Consider the following 22266-nt stretch of genomic DNA (forward strand, 5'->3'; position numbering starts at 1 on the left):
TTGGAAAGGAAAGAGTGAATTATTCAGTGATACTGTCCACATAAAATCATCATTTTAAAATGCTAAAATACTGTCCTCCATTACTATTTGACACAATAACTCCTAAAAGTAAACTTTCAAACTACAAATATTTAATTCCAATTTTGGGTATGTTTTAACAAGACATTGTGGAAGAATAAAAATAAGTAAATACTTCTGCAAGGCAATACTCTGCAGTAACAATTAATCTTACATTATCTATCACAGCAAATTGTAAACCTGAGTATATCATCAATAGAAGGAAGTAAAGTATACTGAAGTATATAGTATACATTTACAGTCTATTTTTGTGTATTTTAAGTGTTCAAAAGTAAAACAACGTTGTTTAAAAGTTACACACTGTGTATTTCATTGCATGTCATCTTTTTTGACACCTTAAAGGTTTCCCAAATTTAACAGAACGTTTCACAAAACCAGCAGCATTTTAAAAACAGAAGCACGAGTGACTGGGAGGAACTTTAAAACTTGTATGATGATGAATGGTCGAGCAATCCCTCCTCCGGAAGGAAACTCTTAATATCAGTCGGCTGTTAACTGAATGCAAGCAAAAAAACAACAATAAAAAAAACTACTGGAAAGTCCGAGGAATAAAACAAATCAGACCTTCCGTCTTTATTTAAGGTCAAATGTGAGGAAATTGTAGGCATGGTTGTGAATGTAAATATAGAAAATAAATTTGGACAAAGTCACAGTTTAAAGTCTCACATATAATAAAATAATGCAATGCTCCGTATATATATATATATATATATATATATATATATATATATATATATATATATATATATATACACAAAACGGAGCATTGTATTATTTTGTTATAAACTGTCATCCCGCTATTCGCCTTCATTTCCCGTTGCAGTGGCTGTCTGTGGAATCAAAACGGCTGTGTCAAAATCCTACAGAGGATCCTACCTAGACAGCATTTTTATTTATCGTTGAAACACCAATGATTGTTTGAACGCCCATACAAAATCCCCAACGCCGTCGAGCGTTGTAAATGCTGTTGAAACGTTTCGACCGCGCGAATAATGTCCAAAAATGCTGTCTAAGTAGGCATCTCGCTAGGTTTTCCGACACAGCCAGCATCTTTACTAAAGTCATCGCAGGTAAAGCACAAACAATTTCTATCACAAAACAGCGACGTGATTTTGAAAGTAATGGGCAAACTGTTCGCTAAAGCAGCGCTATTTTAGACAAATGAAGTGTAGCTGACACTTTATTACATTTTCGCAGCGGCTCTTTGATTTTCTAAACGCAAGGAGGCAACGGCTAGCGCGTTAGCTGGCGAGCTAGCGGTATCGCCGAGACCGTTAAAGAGCGTATGTCGCCTTACCCCTTTTGTTCTAGATGTCAGTCTTCTAAAAGGGTGTCGTTACACGTGTTTATGCGGATATCGGGGGTATCACGCGTTGAGATTGCATGCTGCCGTTTTATCTCCATCAGCGGTGTTTTCCGTCCATCCGCCCAACTTCAGCACCGAGCGAGCCAGTGGAGACGCCCTGCGCATGCGCGGCGAAGCTGTCAGCTCACGGAGCGCGAGCTGCGGACAGGGTGCAGAGGCAGAGGTGCAATGACAGGCTGAGATTCTGCTATCTCACAATAACTGCCTGCACTAATAAATATACGTATACAACACATAGTCTACGTAAAAACGTTCTATGGCTTACAATAAAAGTGCCTAAATTCCTTTTTGTTGTAAAAGGAGAAATTCTCCTACTGGTTTGTAATAGTTAGGCCTACCTTGAAAATGTATAATGTATTACAAATGAGAAGCGTGAATATAATGGTTTCATGTTGGTTTCTCGTGGTTTCAGGGGCCAAACATTCATTATTCATTCATTTTTCTTTGTTTTCAATTTCAGCTAGGCCTACTTAATATTGCCAAAAATGTTTTACCTATACAATATTATAGCCTGCCTACACATTTACATATATACTGCTAAAGACCAAAATATATCATTTTAACTATACAAATACGCTGCTACTATAGTGTAAATAAACTAAAATAACAAATATAGGCCCACAATATGTAATGTACAATACAACACAATAATTTCCAGCAAATCTGTCTCTTTTAGACAATTTAAATGTATACATTTTGATGTTCAAATTCATGTTATGTGTAACAGAACAGCAAAAAATGTAAAGGAGGAAAATAACCACCAATCCAATAAGGAAATTAAAATACAAAGTACTTCTAGCCCCGTGAAAGGTATATATATATATATATTTTAATTCTCATAAGGTGTAATGAAATAAATAATGAAGCAACAAATAATGAAGGTGTAATGAAGCAACAAATATTTTTTTTATGCATTTGTATTGTATTATGTTTTTTCCTGACACTTAAAAATCTCTCGGTCTATTCAAATTCAGTTATAGAGATGAGTTGCCAAGATACATACAAATCAGAAAATTATAGATGACTATATCATTTGTCACTCAAAGTTATATCTGTACACACACACACACACACACACACACACACACACACACGCGCGCGCGCGCACGCACGCACGCACGCACACAAAAGCAAGCCAAGAACAAAGAATATACATGAATATTTAAGATGTCTGTTTTAATGCATTTCTCAAAGAACAGCTCAAAGATAGCGTGAACAGACAAGCCACCATTGCAACACTTTAATATCCACTAGGAGGCACTGAGACCACAGCGCTCTGGTCATAGTAGGATAAGCCTTGAGTGACCACTTCTATCAGTCTGATGCTTCTCTCTTTATTGTGCCTGTGAGGTGCAGATACTACAGCTCTTTGTTGTTACGCTAGATTGCCAGCAGGGAATTGATGTTAATGACACATGATCCGTAGCGGTTTTCAAAATATTATTTTTATAATCTTATCAAAGCTGACATTTACTCAGCATCTTCCTTTTCATGCTTTATCTTACAAATCTGTTGTAGTGCCTTGTTTGAGGCTTTTAAACAGCATAACTTCAGATCTGGTACAGTCTTCAAAGTCATCATTGATGCTTAATATTATTGAAATATTCTGTTTAACAACAACATGTAAGTAAAATTTATAATGGTACATCATTTCTAATACCACATCATACATAATAAGCTTGTGGCTATTATATCCACATTGTATAAACCTGTTATTGATATTGGTTTTTTTATATTATTGAATCACCCCTCTGCTGTATGATTAAAGAAATTACAGGAAGCCCACCTATGTCTTGGAGCTATAGCTCGTCCCCTGACTAATAAAACTTGCTTCTTGCACCTGTGAAAGATGTTGAAGTTAATTTCCAGTCATAATAGCTGATCTACCCAAACCCCCCCCCCACACACACACACACACGCGCACACACACACACACACACACACACACACACACACACCCTTGCTTTCAGTTATTTTTATTGTAGAGCAAATAACCTAATGTCGTGCTATAAATGACATCAGATACTAAAATGTACAATAAAAGGTAAACAAAAGATAAAAGCCAACAAGTTATGTTTCCATGTTGCTTGGTTCTGTGGACAGTGGAATCATGTATCATCATGATCTTGTTTAAAAAAAAAAATCTGATCTAACAAAATACCCCTGGGTTGGGTTCAGGGATTTGTCCCTGTCCGATTATTTGGGATTTATTTTAAATGTGAATTATAAGTGCATGCTGTATGTTTTTGAGAGTCTGAATGATTTGCTTGAATACAGGGTTTTGTCCTTGACAGCTTCTGCAAAGCCTGTCATGTTCCTTCTATTAATCTTAATATGTGACTCGAGTCACCTAAATCTATAGCAGTGCAAGCCAATGTTTGCCATATTAGCATTTTTATTAACACTTGAGGTTTAGTATTTAAATTGCTTGATTTGTAGCATATCTTTGGTTACATGCATTGTATAAAGGGTACAAGTACAAACACTCTCTTGGTGAGAACACAAATGCGACAAGAATACAAATGTGAATTAATGTATGTGGGTTTTTGTGATTCGTCAGGGTTGGAACAACACATTTGCATATATGACCACCACACTTCTTCACACATTTACAATATTCTTTTTAGAAATCATCACAGATACATAGCTGTGGGTGATTATATTTATGATCAGGATGTCCTGGCAGAAAATTAGGACATTTTCTACTTTATTTGTTTACACACTCAATGAAAAAAAGGTACAATGGAGGGCAATTACAATCCCCATGCAGGGAACAAAATGTATAGGCTAACTGTACCGTTAAAAGGTACAGTTGGTCCTTAGGATGCAATATACCATTATATTCTTTCTATATTTATGTTTTATTCTTTTTTATTTCTATATATATGGCTATATATAAACCGAAAAGATAGAAAATGTACTGTTCATTTCTGGCAGGACATAATAATTGTATACAGAAATTTCTATTAACCAAAAAGCACAACACATGGCAAAAATTCAGGTAAAAGACTAATACGGAATACCTTCATATTCATACATTACAAAACAACAGTACAAATGGTGACTATCTGCAAACAGGGCATAGACAAGGATTAAGCCTTAGTTCAATTAGGGCATTTTATAAATATGCCTTAGAAAAAAAAAAAATTCTAGTTTGCATCTTGAGACAAAACAATGGAAGTGACATATTTTAAGATATGCGAGTGCAAGTTACTCTCAGTTAAAATAACTCAAACATTTTAGTCTAGGTCAAGGTTAGGCCTTGTCTTTGAAACCATGGGGGGGGGGGAGAGAGAGAGAGAGAGAGAGAAGATGTCTTATATGAAGTCTACCTCAAATAAATATAAAATGAAAACCCATGAATAAAAAAATTGAAAACAAAAAAAGTTATTTGCCTACAGTACATTATTTTAGGTCAATTTCATTTACTAACCATCTTGAGTTAAATCTGTCTCTCGTCTTGCTCTTCTGTATTGATTTCACAAAAGACAACTTTTAAAAATGCAATAGATTTTATCTTGTAATATTGTGGAATTGTTAGGGCCTTAAATGTACTAAATGATCTGGCCTTTTGACTTTAACTGCCTCATTATCTCAACATCTATATTACCAATATACCAACACAGGTGTGGAATGATTAAATGACATATAGGCCTGAATTCACAGACAGGGTTTAGAATAGCCAGGATTAGGAACTTGAGACAAAACAATGGGAGTGACATATCTTGAAAAAACATGCATTTTAATCTGGGAAGCCTTGTCTGTGAAACTGGGGCTATACTCATATCCATATAAATACCTTTGGACATACTGTACACACTGATCAGACATAACATGACAGGTTAAGTGAAGAAAACGCATTATCTTTTCATATCACAGCACCTATAGAAGTTGGGATATATTAGGCAGCAAGTGAACATTTTGTCCTCGAAGTTGATGTGTTAGTAGCAGGAAAGTGCCAAAACGTGATGGTTCAACAACTGGGTATTATGCAGCTCCAAAATTGCAGCTCTTGTGGGGTGTTCCTGGTCTGCAGTGGTCAGTATCTAAGTTATCCATGGAAGGAACAGTGGTGAAACGGGCCAACCGGCGACTGGATCATGAGTGGCCAAGGCTCATTGATGCACGTGGGGAGGGAAGGCTGGCGTATTAAGTTAAAAGCATTTAAATTAAGAAAAATCTATGCTCATTACTTCACAGAATGCAGTGTCAAAGTCCCATAACCTTTTGATGAAATATCATTTTGACATTTATCACCTCTGTAAAGGCCTTGTCCAAATTGTTGTGGTGAACATTAATTAGTGATCTGGGGAGATTTTTTAAGGGACTTATAACAAAAGGTTTAAGTTCAATACATAAAAGGACATAAAAAGTCCTTCATCCTTGGCACATGGTTTGTAGCTGTTATGGCAGAGTGCCTGTTAAATACATACTTATTTTAGTCTGCCCTTGAGTTGCCCCCCAATTTTCATTTTCACATTCCATATTTTACATTTAACAATCAAGATCTTATTACATCACGTACTGGAAACAAATCCCTCCTCAGCCATCAGTCGATGATATACCTTGGAAACAGCAATTATGCTTTGTTCAAAAGCAATCGAAGACTGTTTAAAGGTGTCATGAACTGGCTTTTTTATTTTTTTAAACTGTTGTCTGAGGTCAACTTATGATGTTTGCATGGTTTTTACATTCAAAAATATCATAATAAATAAGTAATAGGCTATTTTCTATCCTGGTTTTTAGCCTCTCTCATGGAACAATTGGTTTTTATGGGCATGCTGCGCTTAAGACTTGAAAGTAAACGTCCACTGCTACGATTGAAGTTTGTTTTGTTATTCATTGAAGAATATGTATTTTGAACCCTAATTTAAAGAAACCTTCACTGTATCACCAACCATGGTAAACAAAAAACACAAATCAGACCTATTTAATATCTCAGTTGTTTCCCCTAGACATCAATAAGACTAAATGGGGATCAAATGTAGATGGTCAGCTGCCTCTCAATCACTATTGTGTGTAATATGAATGTAATGTAGGGGAGCACGAGGCACAACCTAACACATGGTTAGACGCATGGTTTAACCCTTTCCACACATGCCAGGATGACGAAACGTTGTGTCTTTACTAGTTGCTATATCAACGCTATTTAGAGAAAAAATTGTGAACAAATTAAAAAAATCTTTGGAATATCACTGAACATTTATTTAACCATAACAAAAGTAAATTTCTTATGTTTAGTTTTCATCTCTGTTTTTTGTGTTTATTTAAAATAAGACAAATCTGATATTATTTTAATCTTATATCTGTTATTTAACAGTTGAGATCATTATTTAATGCTGATCTAACCAGCAGAAGACCCGAGCCATGGTTTAAATCCCAGTTGTGCAAGTGGGATGAGTTGCGTTACAATAAGCCCCTATTAGAAATACGATATTATATTCTATACTTTTGATTTTTTTTTAGAAACCATGAGAAAGGGTGAATAATGACTGAGAGTCAATGTTCAGAAATTATTCATTATTATTATGTTTTTAATTATGATGTATAGCTATATTAGCGATGCGTTTGTTTTCAAACTCAAAAGTGTGTATATTGTTATTGATAAAAAATGCCATTGTTTTATTTTAAGTTAATATTTGTATTTTATTGACAAAATATTTAAGTTTATCTTGTATATTTTTTGATTATATCAGGTAACATTTTAAGCTTTCATTTGGTCATGTTACAATGTGCCCCCTCACATGTTACAACATACCCCACTTATAAGGCATGATGTCACATTTCACTTCCATTCTTTCAGGGTAAATCAAGAAAAAACTATACACTGTATTAATGAAACTAAACCACACAACTGTACTAGACATGTGTGCAATTAATGTGGGGAAAAAATAAATACGCTAAACCCCAAGTGGATTTACACAAACTGAGAAAGTCAAAAATGTGTGCCCCTTGTCTTTTCTTGTCTGGGCCACAGGTAATGAATTGCTGTTGGGCCAGAAATAAATTGTTATGTGGGTAGTCTCCAATCAAACTTAAAAGTGTTTGTTATGTTGTGATGGTGTAGCTCAGATTGTACACCTTGGGCTGTTTTCATCTTATGGCTAAAAGTAGCTCCAAACTTACTGATTTAGGCAAATTAAGTAAAATAATTTAAAATGAATGGGCATGTCAGTCCTAATTTTTGGACTCTACATTTTTGCCCTAAGAGTATTTTATTAAGCATATTATCGCTTAAATGAGCTAAAACCATATGAAAGCACTTTCTCTCTTACACTTCCAAGCTCTGAATTTAGCCCAAAACCTGAGTACTCCTTCATATCCCCAGCTGGGCCGATAGTGACTCGTCGGGGAGGGCGGAGGGATGCAGAAAACTATCAAGCTAGGTGAGTTGGCAGTGTATACTGTCTACTTCCTCTTGAGCTGATTAGATAGTGCCCATTCCATAGCCTACACTGTTCATAAAACATAATTTTCGCTTGAATTCTGCAATATCTTTAGATGCAGACATGTAAGAGGCTGACAATTAGCTTAACATATACTTGTTTAATAGTGACACTTTTACCCTACTTTTTAAAATATGGCAACATTTTTATTTTTAAATATTTATTTGAATATGGCAACCAACATGATACCTCTACAATATTTCTATTAAATCACTGACAGAGACCCCTGCCCTATCAGCCAATCCCTGTGGGCATAGTTAGTAAGCGTGATGACATCATCCATGGCAACGAGGTCAACCCCGCCCTTACTCTTAGCTTAAAACTTCTCTCTATTCCTTAGTAAAAGTTCTCAGCAGCTTGTGAATAGGTTTTTAGAGAAATCTCTTAACTTTTATTGCTATTTAGGAGAACTCTTAGCAGTAAGATAAAATGTTTTGTGAACACAAACTTTTCTTCACACTTCCGTTCTTCAGTGAGATCAGCAGATCAAAGCATAAATGTCACAATACAATGAACATCTGAAAGGCAATTCCAGGCAGACAAACTTGAGTGAACTTTTTTGCCACATCTGAATGAAATGCGCGAGACACATCTTTCACGCTCTCATGACATTTACACGGCCATCTCTTTTTTTAGAATTTGGCAGATAACCTTTTCACACCTTCCACACTTCACCCAAAAAGTTTTGTCTCAAATGATTCAGTTGTCTGGTGGCTGCACACACTGTAAAATCCAATAGTTGTTCTTACTTAGACTTTTTAATTAACTTTACTTAATGTCCAATCTTTTGTTGAACTTACTTAAAAAAAAAATTGTAATATTGAACTGAACTATTTGCATTCTAATGCATTTGTTACTCAGAAAACCCAAGTAAACATTATACTTGACTGATTTGAGTACCATTTTGTAAAATAAAAAAAATGGTTGAGGCGGGGCAATAGACTTTTCATTAATTTCCTCCACTTCTGAAGTCATCGTTCTTCTTAGTTGCATTCACTCATTTTCCAGTCATCTTGAATGTTATTGAAAATACAACTAAATACTTTGGGAGAGCGTCACATAAACTGAAGTGCATTCATGCTAGGTGAACTACTAAAAATAAGTTCACTTTACTTGAAGAAAACGTGGAAACCGATTAATTAATAAATAAGTCTTGAATGGAGTTCACTTGTTGCTTTTTGTCTTCACTTAGTCACTTCACTTCACTTGGTTGCTTTTTTTCTAAGTTCAGCTTACTTGAGAATTTTAAGGCAATCTGTTTCCTAATATTTTCCTACTAATGTGAGCACTAATAACAAGTTAACACAACTAATAATTTAGAGTTAAGTATACTTCATTAACAAGTTTTCTTTACAAATTTTGTTAAGTTTTGCCAACAAAAAAATAATACGCTACTTTACTTGAAAATCGGTTTCCTCACTTTTTTTTAACTAAAGTCAATTTAATACATTTTACAGCGCACCAAATGGCAGTGATGGCTTCATGAGCCTTCATTGAATCTCACCTATAAAGATTTCTTTCAGACTGATGGCCTCAGTTCCCAGCTTTTGAGTCAAATGTCAATTATTGATTGTATGCCCATGTCTCGTTGTGTCTGAAGTATCATTAGCTGTGATTTATGTGCCCCTGTGGGAGTATCATTCTCAGTCCTGGTGTCCACATCTCTTTATGATTGCTGGTGGCACAACACTCTATCCTGGTCCATTATGTCCTTCACCTGCCAGCAAGCTTCCCTTCTCAACCCTTCAGTTGTTTGAGGGCACTTTCCCATCTAGACTGCAGGTTCCCTTAATATGAATAATATTGTATTGAAAGTGTTTTATGCTCACCAAGGCTATTTGACAAAACAGTAGTACTGTGATATATTATTACAATTTTAAATAACATAACTGTTTTCTATTTCAATATAGCACAGCTAGATGTTTCTGGGCTTTGAGCTTGATACAAAGATAGAAGTGCAAGAAGAGCTTTGACAGTATGGAAATCAGTGCCAAAATCTGCTTCAAAAGTTCCTCCTTTCTCACCACCTTCGATGGTGGGGCGATCGGTCAAGAGGTTTGTGGGGATTCTCCAGGTCGAATGTGCAATTGCGGTGCATTTGGGCCCGCAAAGTGCTGCCACATGGATGATTTATCCACAAAACTTGTCCAGCACCTGTGAGACGACAGCCGTCCTGTAGGCCAAATCACTCATAATGCACAAGGCGATTGACCTTACCCTCAAAGCGATGAAAGTCACGGCACGGACCCTCAGACAGAAAATGTTCACTTTGGTGGTGCAAGAGCACTGTCTCTGGATAATCCTTGCATGATGTGAGAAGTCGACAGAGTGTGCTTTCTCGACACTCCCATCTCAGCCTCTTTAGCGACATTGGGTGTGCGTTTACATGCCGATTGAGCCGTTTTCTTTTATCGGAGTAAGGTCATAAACAGCTTAAGCATAAACCGATCAACACAGGTAGTTTTTTGCCTCTTACCCCAATTTAGCGCGGCATGTAAATGAATTAACCTGCTTTCTGTCGGCTTATTGAAGTGCGCATGTGTGATATAGATGACAAAAAACACAAACTTAGAACCGATTTAAATGCATTCAGCGTTTTGCATGAAATAAGAACATATATCACAAACGCATACACTTTTAAGACCCAGAAAATTGTAAAGATGTTCTGCATGAGAGCCGTAAATCTCCCGCTGAAACGGTGCAAGCTTTATTTAACATCACAACTGACGTAACATTTGTAATGCTCTGAGTCAGATACAGACATTATTATTTTTGACGTCACTACAAGGAAATAACCTGGTTTATTAGTCTTGTAAACGTGGTTTACTTGCGTTGTCAGCTTACTGGTTTGCATGTGAACGGGGAAAACTGGTTATTTCAATAAGCTGATATTTGTGATTTTTCAGCTTACTGGTGTGCATGTAAATGCACTCACTGTCAAGGACTTTGCCCAGCAGTTCTCTGCATTCCAGAAGCAGGCTGAGACAATAAGGCAAACATCCTGTCCCCGTGGGACACCTCTGCTACCAGGCTGCTTCGCTGGCTGCCCCTCAGTCTGCTCAAAATGCTCCCCCCTGCAGGAGGTGCTCTTCCACGGCTCAGCTACGGTGTTGAGCCCCCTGCAGGAAGGCGATGCAGCCCGTCCCCCAGGGTGCCACTAAACCCTCCAAACAGCCAGGGAAGCAGCCCTGAGACGGGTGACCCAAAGTTGAAAGGGACAGCTCTTTCTCAGGATGTGGTAAATGCATTGCTCCTTCCCCTGGAGGAGGGCCAGTGGAGTATTTTTTTTGTTTCCGCATTGGTTCTGTTATGCCAAATCCTCAAAAAAGGGAAATTTCCTCACTTTGTGGGTCTTATGAGCGACGCTCCGTTTCCTCACTCCCAGCCCTCCATCTTTTGCCACAGGCAGGGAGTTTGCGTTTCGAGGACATGCTACTTCCTGACGCCTCCCTAGCCAGTCCCTCGTGAGACCCGCGGAGAAAGGTACCACTTTCACGGAGAATGGAGGCCTGGCTAGTGCTTCCCCACCTATTCTGTTGTCTCATTCAGAGAGTCAGACTTGACTATGTGAATCAGTTCGCCCCCATTTATCCTATCTACCTCGGTGGCAAACAAAGAGGACCTTATCCAGCATACTGAGATTGTGTTCCTATTGGTGAAGAACACAATGGAGCCTGTCCAGCAGTTCCACTGAAACAGATTCAGAGGGTCTTGGTGCAAATGACATCCACAGCCTTGCTAACGGCTCTTGGACAGATCCATGAGACAACTTCAGCACTGGTGTGTCCATCGCAATGAGCTGCTGTCAAAAATTCAGCCCCTGGTCAGACCTTGCCTTTCTACTGTTCAGAATGCCCTTAGGACAAGTGTCCATGCATGTTGTTGATACAACAGATGTCTCCAAAATCGTTTGGGTTGCTGTGTGCAACGGGGGTGCAGTCTAATTCCAATTCACTGTGAAAAATCCTTATGTTTTGTATGACAAATTCAGCTTTTAAAGTTTATTAAACTATTTAACATGAAAAAAGTTGAGATAACTAAAAAAAGTTTAATAACTAAATAACTAAAAATTATTGACCCTAAGTTGAGAAAACTCAAAAATGTTCTGCAGCTAGTTGCCTTAAACTTAAGTTTTCTTAACTTTTTTTTGCCGATTTTGACCGTTGTTATTTTTTTTTTTTTTAAGGATTTGATAAAAAGTTCAAAAGAACAGCGTTTATTTGAAATAGAACTCTCTTTTCTGTAAATGCCTTTTCGTTCGCATCTTTGCTGAATATATATATATATATATATATATATATATATATATATATATATATATATATATATATATATATATATAGGTCCTTCTAAAAAATTAGCATATTGTGATAAAGTTATTATTTTCCATAATGTAATGATAAAAATTAAACTTTCGCATATTTTAGATTCATTGCACACCAACTGAAATATTTCAGGTCTTTTATTGTTTCAATACTGATGATTTTGCCATACAGCTCATGAAAACCCAGAATTCCTGTTTCAAAAAATTTGCATATCATGAAAAGGTTCTCTAAACTAGCTATTAACCTAATCATCTGAATCAACTAATTAACTCTAAACACCTGCAAAAGATTCCTAAGGCTGTTAAAAACTCCCTTTTCATTACTCAAAAACCGCAATCATGGGTAAGACCGTCGACCTGACTGCTGTCCAGAAGGCCATCATTGACACCCTCATGTGAGAGGGTAAGACACAGAAAGAAATTTCTGAACGAATAGGCTGTTCCCAGAGTGTTGTATCAAGGCACCTCAGTGGGAAGTCTGTGGGAAGGAAAAAGTGTGGCAAAAAACGCTTCTGCACAACGAGAAGAGGTGACCGGACCCTGAGGAAGACTGTGGAGAAGGACCGATTCCAGACCTTGGGGGACCTGCGGAAGCAGTGGACTGAGTCTGGAGTAGAAACATCCAGAGCCACCGTGCACAGGCGTGTGCAGGAAATGGGCAGATGCTTGGGTGCCGCATTCCCCAGGTCAAGCCACTTTTGGGATACAGAGAAGCAGCACTGGACTGTTGCTCAGTGGTCCAAAGTACTTTTTCGGATGAAAGCAAATTTTGCATGTCATTTGGAAATCAAGGTGCCAGAGTCTGGAGGAAGACTGGGGAGAAGGAAATGCCAAAGTGCCTGAAGTCCAGTGTCAAGTACCCACAGTCAGTGATGGTCTGGGTTGCCATGTCAGCTGCTGGTGTTGGTTTACCACTGTGTTTTATCAAGAGCAGAGTCAATGCAGCTAGCTATCAGGAGATTTTGGAGCACTTCATGCTTCCATCTGCTGAAAAGCTTTATGGAGATTAAGATTTCGTTTTTCAGCACGACCTGGCACCTGCTCACAGTGCCAAAACCACTGGTAAATGGTTTACTGACCATGGTATTGTCACGGTTCATGGATTCCCTGTCTCACTCTTGGGTGCGTATTGAATGTAGGTGAGGGCGGAGCCTGGGATTGGCTCATCACGCACCTGTGGCTGATCACCTGCACCAGCTGCAACTCATCACCTTCACCCTATTTAGTCTCTCTGTTTCTCTCTTGTCTTTGTCAGAGCGTTGTTGGATGTTTCCCCTTGTGTCTCCGTGTTGGTTGTCGTTTCCCCCTTCCGTGAAACGCTGGATCCCTTCCCGGATTACCTCAACCGCGCTCCCGAGTCACTGCTGCTCACAGCCTGCCCGTGTCGCCAACAGAGTCTCTCTCACTGCTCCGTCTTATCCGGACTTCTTCTGTGTTCTGAGTTTTGGCTTCTGTGACACTTCTGTCAATAAACTAGTTACTTGCAATTGAATCCTGCCTCTGTGAATCCGTTACAGAACGCTCTGACCAACCATGGATTCAGCGAGTATCAACGCCCTACTGACCAGCAGCAACGAGAGACTGGACCAGCAGGAGGCGAACTTAACTGCCACAGGACAGGCAGTACACACCTTGGTGGCACGGGTGGCCGAGCTGACCCAACAGATGCAACAACTCGTCGGTCCCACTGTGCCCGACCCACCGCCGATTCCCCACACACCATCTGCATCACGGCAACCGGAACCACGTCTGCCTACCCCCGAGAGTTATGCCGGTGAGAGCAATTATTGCAGAGCCTTCCTTACCAAGTGTTCCTTGTTTTTCGCTCTTCAACCGCAGACTTTCAACACGGGAAGATCCAAGGTGGCATTCGTCCTCACCCTGCTCTCCGGACGAGCCGCACTATGGGGAACGGCGGTGTGGGAGAACCAACATCCTTGCTGCTCCTCGTTCCAGACGCTGGCGGCAGAGATGAGAAGGGTGTTTGACCGAGCGGTGACCGGAAGAGAAGCGGCACGTCAACTCGCAGAGCTCCGCCAAGGTAACCGCTCGGTCTCGGATTATTCCATCGAGTTCCGCACCCTGGCCGCCGAGTGCAAGTGGAACGAGGAGGCACAGTGGGACATGTTCCTGCATGGGCTGGCTGACCGCATCCAGAAGAAGATATTCGCCATCGACCTTCCGGAGAAGATTGACGGTCTCATTGACCTTGCTTTGAGGGTGGACGCTCGTCTGAGTCGGCTGAGGTCCAGGATGGAGCCTCAGCATGGGAGTGTCGAATGCCCTCAGGCCAGCGCTACGGATGCGGTCAGCTACACCTTCGACCCGGAGCCCATGCAGGTGGGTCGAGCTCGGCTCTCCCGGGAGAAGGCGAGACGGAGATCCCGTGGTCTTCGCCTGTACTGCGGCGGGAACGGACACCTGCTAGACTCCTGCCCGGTAAAAGACCACGCCCGGCGGTAAAAGGAAGGCTACTGTCGGGCGGGATCTCCGTGGAAAAGACCTCATCCTCCACTCTCCTCCCGGTGAGATTGCTGTGGGCAGCTCAGGATTTTTCCAGCCTCGCCCTCCTCGACTCGGGAGCGGAAGGTAACTTCATTGACTCTGCCCTTGCTCACAAACTTAACATACCCACCATTGCACTCAAGAACACCATTTCTGTCAACGCACTCAACGGACAAGTTCTCCCTGACATTTCATTCACCACTGAACCACTTACACTGATCACTTCCGGCAACCACACAGAACGCATTTCATTTTTCATCCTGGACTCCCCTTTGGCTCCCGTTGTCCTCGGTCACCCTTGGCTGGAGTTACACAATCCAAGGGTTGACTGGGGACAAAACTCTGTGTCTGCGTGGAGTGATAGATGTTATGAGTCTTGTTTGGTGTCTGCTTGTTCGTCTGTTTCTCGTTCTGTTTTTCAGAGTGAGACGGTGAATCTGTCTAACGTGCCTCCGGAGTACCTCGACCTGAAGGAAGTGTTCAGTAAGTCCCGAGCTGCTTCTCTCCCTCCGCATCGTCCCTATGACTGTGCTATAGATTTACTCCCAGGTAAGTCTCCGCCTAAGGGCAAACTATACTCTCTTTCTATTCCAGAGAGGGAGGCCATGGAGAAATATATTTCTGATTCTCTAGCCTCCAAATTCATCCGCCCTTCCTCTTCTCCAGCGGGGGCGGGGTTCTTCTTCGTGGGGAAGAAGGATGGTTCTCTGCGACCTTGCATTGATTACCGAGGGCTGAATAACATCACGGTAAAGAATACCTATCCTTTGCCGTTGATGTCTTCAGCTTTCGAGAGGTTACAGGGAGCATCCGTCTTCACGAAGTTGGACTTACGTAACGCTTATCATTTGGTTCGCATCAGGGAGGGGGATGAATGGAAAACCGCATTTAATACCCCCAGGGGGCATTTTGAATACTTGGTCATGCCTTTCGGCCTTTCCAACTCCCCAGCGGTTTTCCAGGCACTCGTCAATGATGTGTTGAGAGACATGGTCGACCAATTCATATATGTCTACCTGGATGACATTTTGATTTTTTCTTCGTCTCTCCAGGAACATGTTCGACACGTCAGACGAGTGCTTCAGAGGTTGCTAGAGAATGGGCTTTTTGTCAAGGCGGAGAAATGCGCTTTTCATGCACAGTCTGTTCCTTTTTTAGGGTACATCGTGTCATCGGAGGGAATGCGCATGGATCCCGACAAGGTTAAGGCTGTGATGGATTGGCCAAGTCCAGATTCCCGTAAGGCCCTACAGAGGTTTCTGGGGTTCGCCAATTTCTATCGGCGTTTTATTCGCAATTTCAGCCAACTAGCCGCACCTCTGACTGCCTTGACCTCTCCCCGAATGACGTTCAGGTGGTCCGATACAGCCGAGGCTGTATTCGCCAAACTGAAAAGCCGCTTTGTTTCGGCTCCCATCTTAGTCGCCCCTGATCCCACACGTCAGTTCGTGGTAGAGGTCGACGCGTCAGAGGTGGGGGTAGGAGCGGTTCTTTCACAGCGCTCTCCCTCAGATGACAAGATGCACCCGTGCGCGTTTTTCTCCCATCGTCTTTCTCCCGCCGAACGCAATTATGACATTGGTAACAGAGAGTTGTTGGCCGTCAAGTTAGCCTTGGAGGAGTGGCGTCATTGGCTTGAAGGGTCGGGGGTACCTTTTATTGTATGGACGGATCATAAGAACCTTGAATATATTAGATCTGCTAAAAGACTCAACTCCAGGCAGGCTCGGTGGGCACTTTTTTTCGGACGTTTTGACTTTGTTCTCTCGTACCGCCCCGGGTCTAAAAACATCAAACCCGACTCTTTATCTCGTATTTTTGATGCTTCCGAACGCCCGGTTACTCCCGAGTGTATTTTGCCAGAGAAGATAGTTATCTCTACACTCACATGGGAGATCGAATCGAAGGTCAAAGTGGCCTTAGAAGGGGTAACGCCCCCGCCCGGCGGCCCACCGAGTTGTTTGTTCGTTCCGGAGGGGTTAAGATCCGAGGTCCTCAAATGGGGTCACTGCTCCAACATTGCCTGTCATCCAGGGGTAAACCGCACTTGCAGTTTAATAAAGCAACGATTTTGGTGGCCACTTATGGCTCGCGACGTTCGCAGTTTTGTTTTGGCTTGCTCGGTCTGTGCGGTTGGTAAGACATCTAACCAACCTCCCCAGGGGTTACTTCAGCCGCTGTCTGTTCCTTCGAGACCCTGGTCCCACATCGCTCTAGATTTTGTTACCGCCCTCCCGCCCTCCCAGGGCAAGACGGTCGTTTTGACCGTCGTGGACCGATTCTCGAAGGCAGCACATTTCATTCCCTTGCCCAAATTACCCTCAGCCAAGGAGACAGCGGTATCTGTAGTAGATCACGTCTTTCGGTTACATGGCCTCCCGATGGACGTGGTCTCCGACAGAGGTTCCCAATTTGTGTCCAAATTTTGGCAGGAGTTTTGTAAATTACTAGGAGCCACGGTTAGTCTGTCTTCGGGTTATCACCCCCAAAGCAACGGTCAGACCGAGAGAGCCAATCAGGATCTGGAGAGAGTGTTGCGATGTTTGGTATCCAAGAATCCTTCATCCTGGAGCCAGCAACTCTCTATGGTTGAGTACGCTCATAACTCGTTACCAGTGTCATCTACGGGCCTTTCGCCATTTGAGTGTAGTGTAGGTTACCAGCCACCTATTTTTCCTAGTCTGGATTCCGAGGTCGCGGTCCCCTCTGTTCACGCCTTTATCCAGAGGTGTCATCGCACATGGACCAGAGCCCGTGAGACTCTGCTCCAGGTGGGAGCGCGCACCAAGGCTAAAGCCGATCGCCACCGGTCTAAGCCTCCCGTTTACGTCGTCGGTCAAAAAGTGTGGCTTTCTACCAAGAACATTCCTCTCCGCTCCGTATCTAATAAACTTGCTCCCAAATTTATCGGCCCGTTCACTGTCACCAAGATCATTAGTCCGGTGACAGTCCGCCTCAAACTCCCTCCGGCGTACAGGAGGATTCATCCCGCCTTCCATGTATCCAAAATCAAACCTGTTTTTCACTCCCACCTTAATCCGCCAGTCCCGGTTCCCCCACCGCCGCGACTCGTAGATGGGGAACCAACTTATTCGGTTAATCGCATTCTGGATTCTAGACGGAGGGGACGCGGTTTCCAGTACTTGGTGGACTGGGAAGGTTACGGTCCGGAGGAGAGAAGTTGGGTTCCTGCTAGGGACATTCTGGATCACTCCCTTATTGATGATTACAATCAACAGGTAAGGTCGGCTGGGAGCGTCAGGGGACGCTCCTAGGGGGAGGGGTACTGTCACGGTTCATGGATTCCCTGTCTCACTCTTGGGTGCGTGTTGAATGTAGGTGAGGGCGGAGCCTGGGATTGGCTCATCACGCACCTGTGGCTGATCACCTGCACCAGCTGCAACTCATCACCTTCACCCTATTTAGTCTCTCTGTTTCTCTCTTGTCTTTGTCAGAGCGTTGTTGGATGTTTCCCCTTGTGTCTCCGTGTTGGTTGTCGTTTCCCCCTTCCGTGAAACGCTGGATCCCTTCCCGGATTACCTCAACCGCGCTCCCGAGTCACTGCTGCTCACAGCCTGCCCGTGTCGCCAACAGAGTCTCTCTCACTGCTCCGTCTTATCCGGACTTCTTCTGTGTTCTGAGTTTTGGCTTCTGTGACACTTCTGTCAATAAACTAGTTACTTGCAATTGAATCCTGCCTCTGTGAATCCGTTACAGGTATTACTGTGCTCAATTGGCCTGCCAACTCTCCTGACCGGAACCCCATAGAGAATCAGTGGGATATTGTGAAGAAAAAGTTGAGAGACGCAAGACCTAACACTCTGGATGAGCTTAAGGCCGCTATCGAAGCATCCTGGGCCTCCATAACACCTCAGCAGTGCCACAGACTGATTGCCTCCATACCACGCCGCATTGAAGCAGTCATTTCTGCAAAAGGATTCCCTACCAAGTATTGAGTGCATAACTGAACATAATTATTTGAAGGATGACTTTTTTGTATTAAAAACACTTTTCTTTTATTGGTCGGATGAAATATGCTAATTTTTTTAGATTTGGGGTTTTCATGAGCTGTATGCCAAAATCATCAGTATTAAAACAATAAAAAATTTGAAATATTTCAGTTGGTGTGCAATGAATCTAAAATATATGAAAGTTTAATTTGTATCATTACATTATGGAAAATAATGAACATTATCACAATATGGTAATTTTTTGAGAAGGACCTGTATATGTATACTGTATTCAAATTAAATAGTCCCCTTATTTGTAACTAAAACCTGCATGTACATGTAGACACTCACATGTAACAGATTACTTAAGTGTTGTGGTTTTGCAGTTGAAATTGCAACAGCTTTTAATGACACAACATTTTTGTGAAACCTGCATGACATTGTGACAGGCTGACAAAACAATCCAAGTTGAAATATGCAGAAAAAACGAATAAGGTCTGACTGGAAGACTAAATTAAAAAAAAACATTTAGACCTATTTTATTCAAATTATTCATTTCATACAATGCACTTATTGTGTACATACACAAAGACTGCAAAAGCCTCTAAAAGCAGATGCAAAAGCAGATGCAAAAGCCTCTAAAAAAGCATTTTTGTCTTCATTTAGGTTTCTACCTAAGTACTGGTACTTCTGAATGGGGCTGAGGCTGAATGTATACTGTATGCGGAGAGCATTCACTCAGTATCGTTATCTCATTTTAGACCAAAATGGCTTTTAGAGGCTTTTGCATCTGAACTCTTTGTAGGTTTTTACATTGTACTTACATTTAAAAAAATCCATCCATGTAATTAAATCTGTAATTAATTTCTGTAGTTACATTACACTGTTGACCCTTCCCTTACACCTAACCCTACCCTTAAACTTACCCATCCCACCACACATGTCCCAATAACTTTACCCACATCCCACCTCATTATCAGCAAAAGTGCTTTGCAATACAATATGAATGCATTTTTATGTAAGTACACACCAGTTAAGGCCACCTAATATAACGTGAGACCCATTGTTTTGTTGGTACACTGTACAGTCAGTCAGAAGGTTAGAAAGATCTGCAGATGCTACCAAAGGAAAACCTGGTTTGAAAAACTTCCCCCACATCTAACTCTTATCATTAACTTCTGCAATATCTGTGTTAAAGAAACTTCCTATCTTAATTCTTGACTTATATTTTGAAAATGTTCTGTTTTCTAAGTGAAACTGCAATCGTTGGGAAAGGATACAATTGCTTCTTCGATATAAGCCCTACTTCTTAAAAAATAATATACCAACTATCCTTCCAGTTTTACTTTCAAATGTTCATCTTGACTGAGGAGTGGGCTTTGAGTTCAGAAAATATAGTACATCAAACTCTTATGTGAGAAATGCAACGAAAATTAGATTTTTCATGATTTGCTCCCTTCAGTTATATGCCTTAATTCATCAGAAATGGATGCAAGTGGTATTCTATGTGAATGTGCTCCGACAACAAGTCCTTATGCTTGCTTACATGTACCTGAAACGGATGTAAAAATCACTGATGTGCATCCATTTTAGTGGTCACAAAAACTCCCAAGTAGACACTCACGGGCAGACACACACCCACATGCACACACAAAAATCTCAGATGACTCACTTTTCCATCAGTTGCCATGGACACCCAGCTTTCCCCCAGCTTGAGAGCACAATACAATTACTAGGCTCTAATTATCTGCCATACAACCTTCCCTTCCCCACTAGAAAAAAAGAAAAAAAAAAAGATTCTTAAATTCCCTCTTTTACTACAATTCCACATATTATGTCTCTACTACATCTCATGCTTGAATTAAGAGATGGAAGAAGCTGAATGCACCAGCATGGGAGCTGGTGCGTGTCAGTGTTATTTCACGGTGTGACTGCTGGATACACACAAAATAATGATTATATAGGCTGCTATATGTACAGGACAGAAGTGTTACTGTTTATGAGTTTAGAAAGATATATTAGATATTGCATTCAAAGCTGTTTGAAAATCAAAACATTTCAAATGAATAAAGGCTTCAAATCAAGTTTCCATGTATAGCACTCGAGATGCATGAATTATTTAATCACACAGGATTTTTTTTTTTTGTTTACTCCAGGACAATAATATAATCCTTCCCAATCCTTTTTTTATTCCAAAAGACATATTTTGAGATATTTTAAGATGCATTAAGGGTGTGTGAATATATATAAGACCTATAAAGTGCAAGCTTTTCTTGAAATGTCTATGAATTATCAAAAATACTCTATAATTTAGTTAGTCTAGATAAGGAGAAAAATATTTGAACCACTTTTATCCATTTGACATTTCTCAAATTCTGGATAAAGAAAGAAAGTGATTGGTCACTGTAAATATCTGCCTGCTGAAAATGATTAAAGGCTGAACGAAGGTGGTCCAAATGTTATAGCTGACATTCAATGTTCCTGAAATATCCATAAATGTGGGTTATTGTGGACTGAACATTACAGTGCTCTGCCATGCAATTTATGTTTGAAAGGATGAATGCTTTTCCATTTACTTGATTTGATGCATTTTCTTTGTTATTGGTCATGTAGAGATGCTGTGAGTTGAGGTTATATTAAGGAAAAATGAACAAAATGACAAAATACAATAATTAAGGAAGTGTTTCTTTTCCAAAGTAAAGAGGAAAATTGCCACCACATATTGGTTTTCCCTCTGTTGCTCTTCTTTCATTTTTGACAGAAATTCTTTACTTCCTTGGAAAACTTTGTAAAAGTTTTGGCACTTGCTATGTGAACACTCACACAATGAACATATTTTGAAAAGGTTAAATGGTTACACAAGTCACACTTGTACTTCTCTCACTCAAAAATGATCGCATTGGAAATTAATAGCAAACTATTTTGAATTAGTGGATATGTTTGGTATCTGCGCCCAAACAAAAAAAACGTACTGGAAGATATATATATATTTTTGAGATATCAGCCTCAAATTTGAAACATAACTTGTTTAGATTTATGGCTTTTTATTTTATCAGTCTGAGTAAAATATGTTTTGGAAAATATGTTTAATTAAAAATTTAAAATATTCATAACAATGAACCAAAAAAATGTAAACTGCAAAGCAAATGTCTTCTTTAAAAAGAGACCAAACCTAAGTCTGTGCTCTAAAGCATTCAAGATTTATGACACTTTAATTTGGAAATTTCATTTGCAGGTCTCAAAAAGTGAAAAAATGGATTATAACTTGGGATGGGCAATATGAGCAAAATCGCATTTCACCATATGAGAAATTGTATTTTATCACATGAACCAATACCAACCGAGTTATTTTTCACAGATTATTGCACTCTGCTTCAAATATGTTCCACTCTTCACTGTAAAAAAAGTTGCTGCCTTAAGTTAAATACAATCAACGTGGGTGTTTAAGTCACTGTAACTTAATTGACATTAAAGGGGGGTGAAACACTCAGTTTCAGTCAGTCTCATGTCAATCTTGAGTACCTATAGAGTAGTATTGCATCCTTCATATCTCCGAAAAGTCTTTAGTTTTATTATATTTATAAAAGAAATATGGGC

The 22266-nt window shown here is 40.4% G+C and overlaps 1 protein-coding gene across 1 annotated transcript in view; it reads right to left on the reverse strand.

Moving 5' to 3' along the window:
• Positions 1 to 1582, reverse strand: part of rgs17 (regulator of G protein signaling 17) — a 30202-nt gene extending 28620 nt beyond the window's left edge. The window contains exon 1 of the mRNA XM_067421702.1: positions 1376 to 1582. The gene's annotated coding sequence lies outside the window, so the exon portion shown is untranslated. The remainder of the gene's footprint in view (positions 1 to 1375) is intronic.
• Between the last annotated feature and the right edge of the window lie 20684 nt (positions 1583 to 22266).

The sequence above is a fragment of the Pseudorasbora parva genome, chromosome 17, assembly GCF_024679245.1.
Source record: "Pseudorasbora parva isolate DD20220531a chromosome 17, ASM2467924v1, whole genome shotgun sequence".
NCBI classification, from domain to species: Eukaryota; Metazoa; Chordata; class Actinopteri; order Cypriniformes; family Gobionidae; genus Pseudorasbora; species Pseudorasbora parva.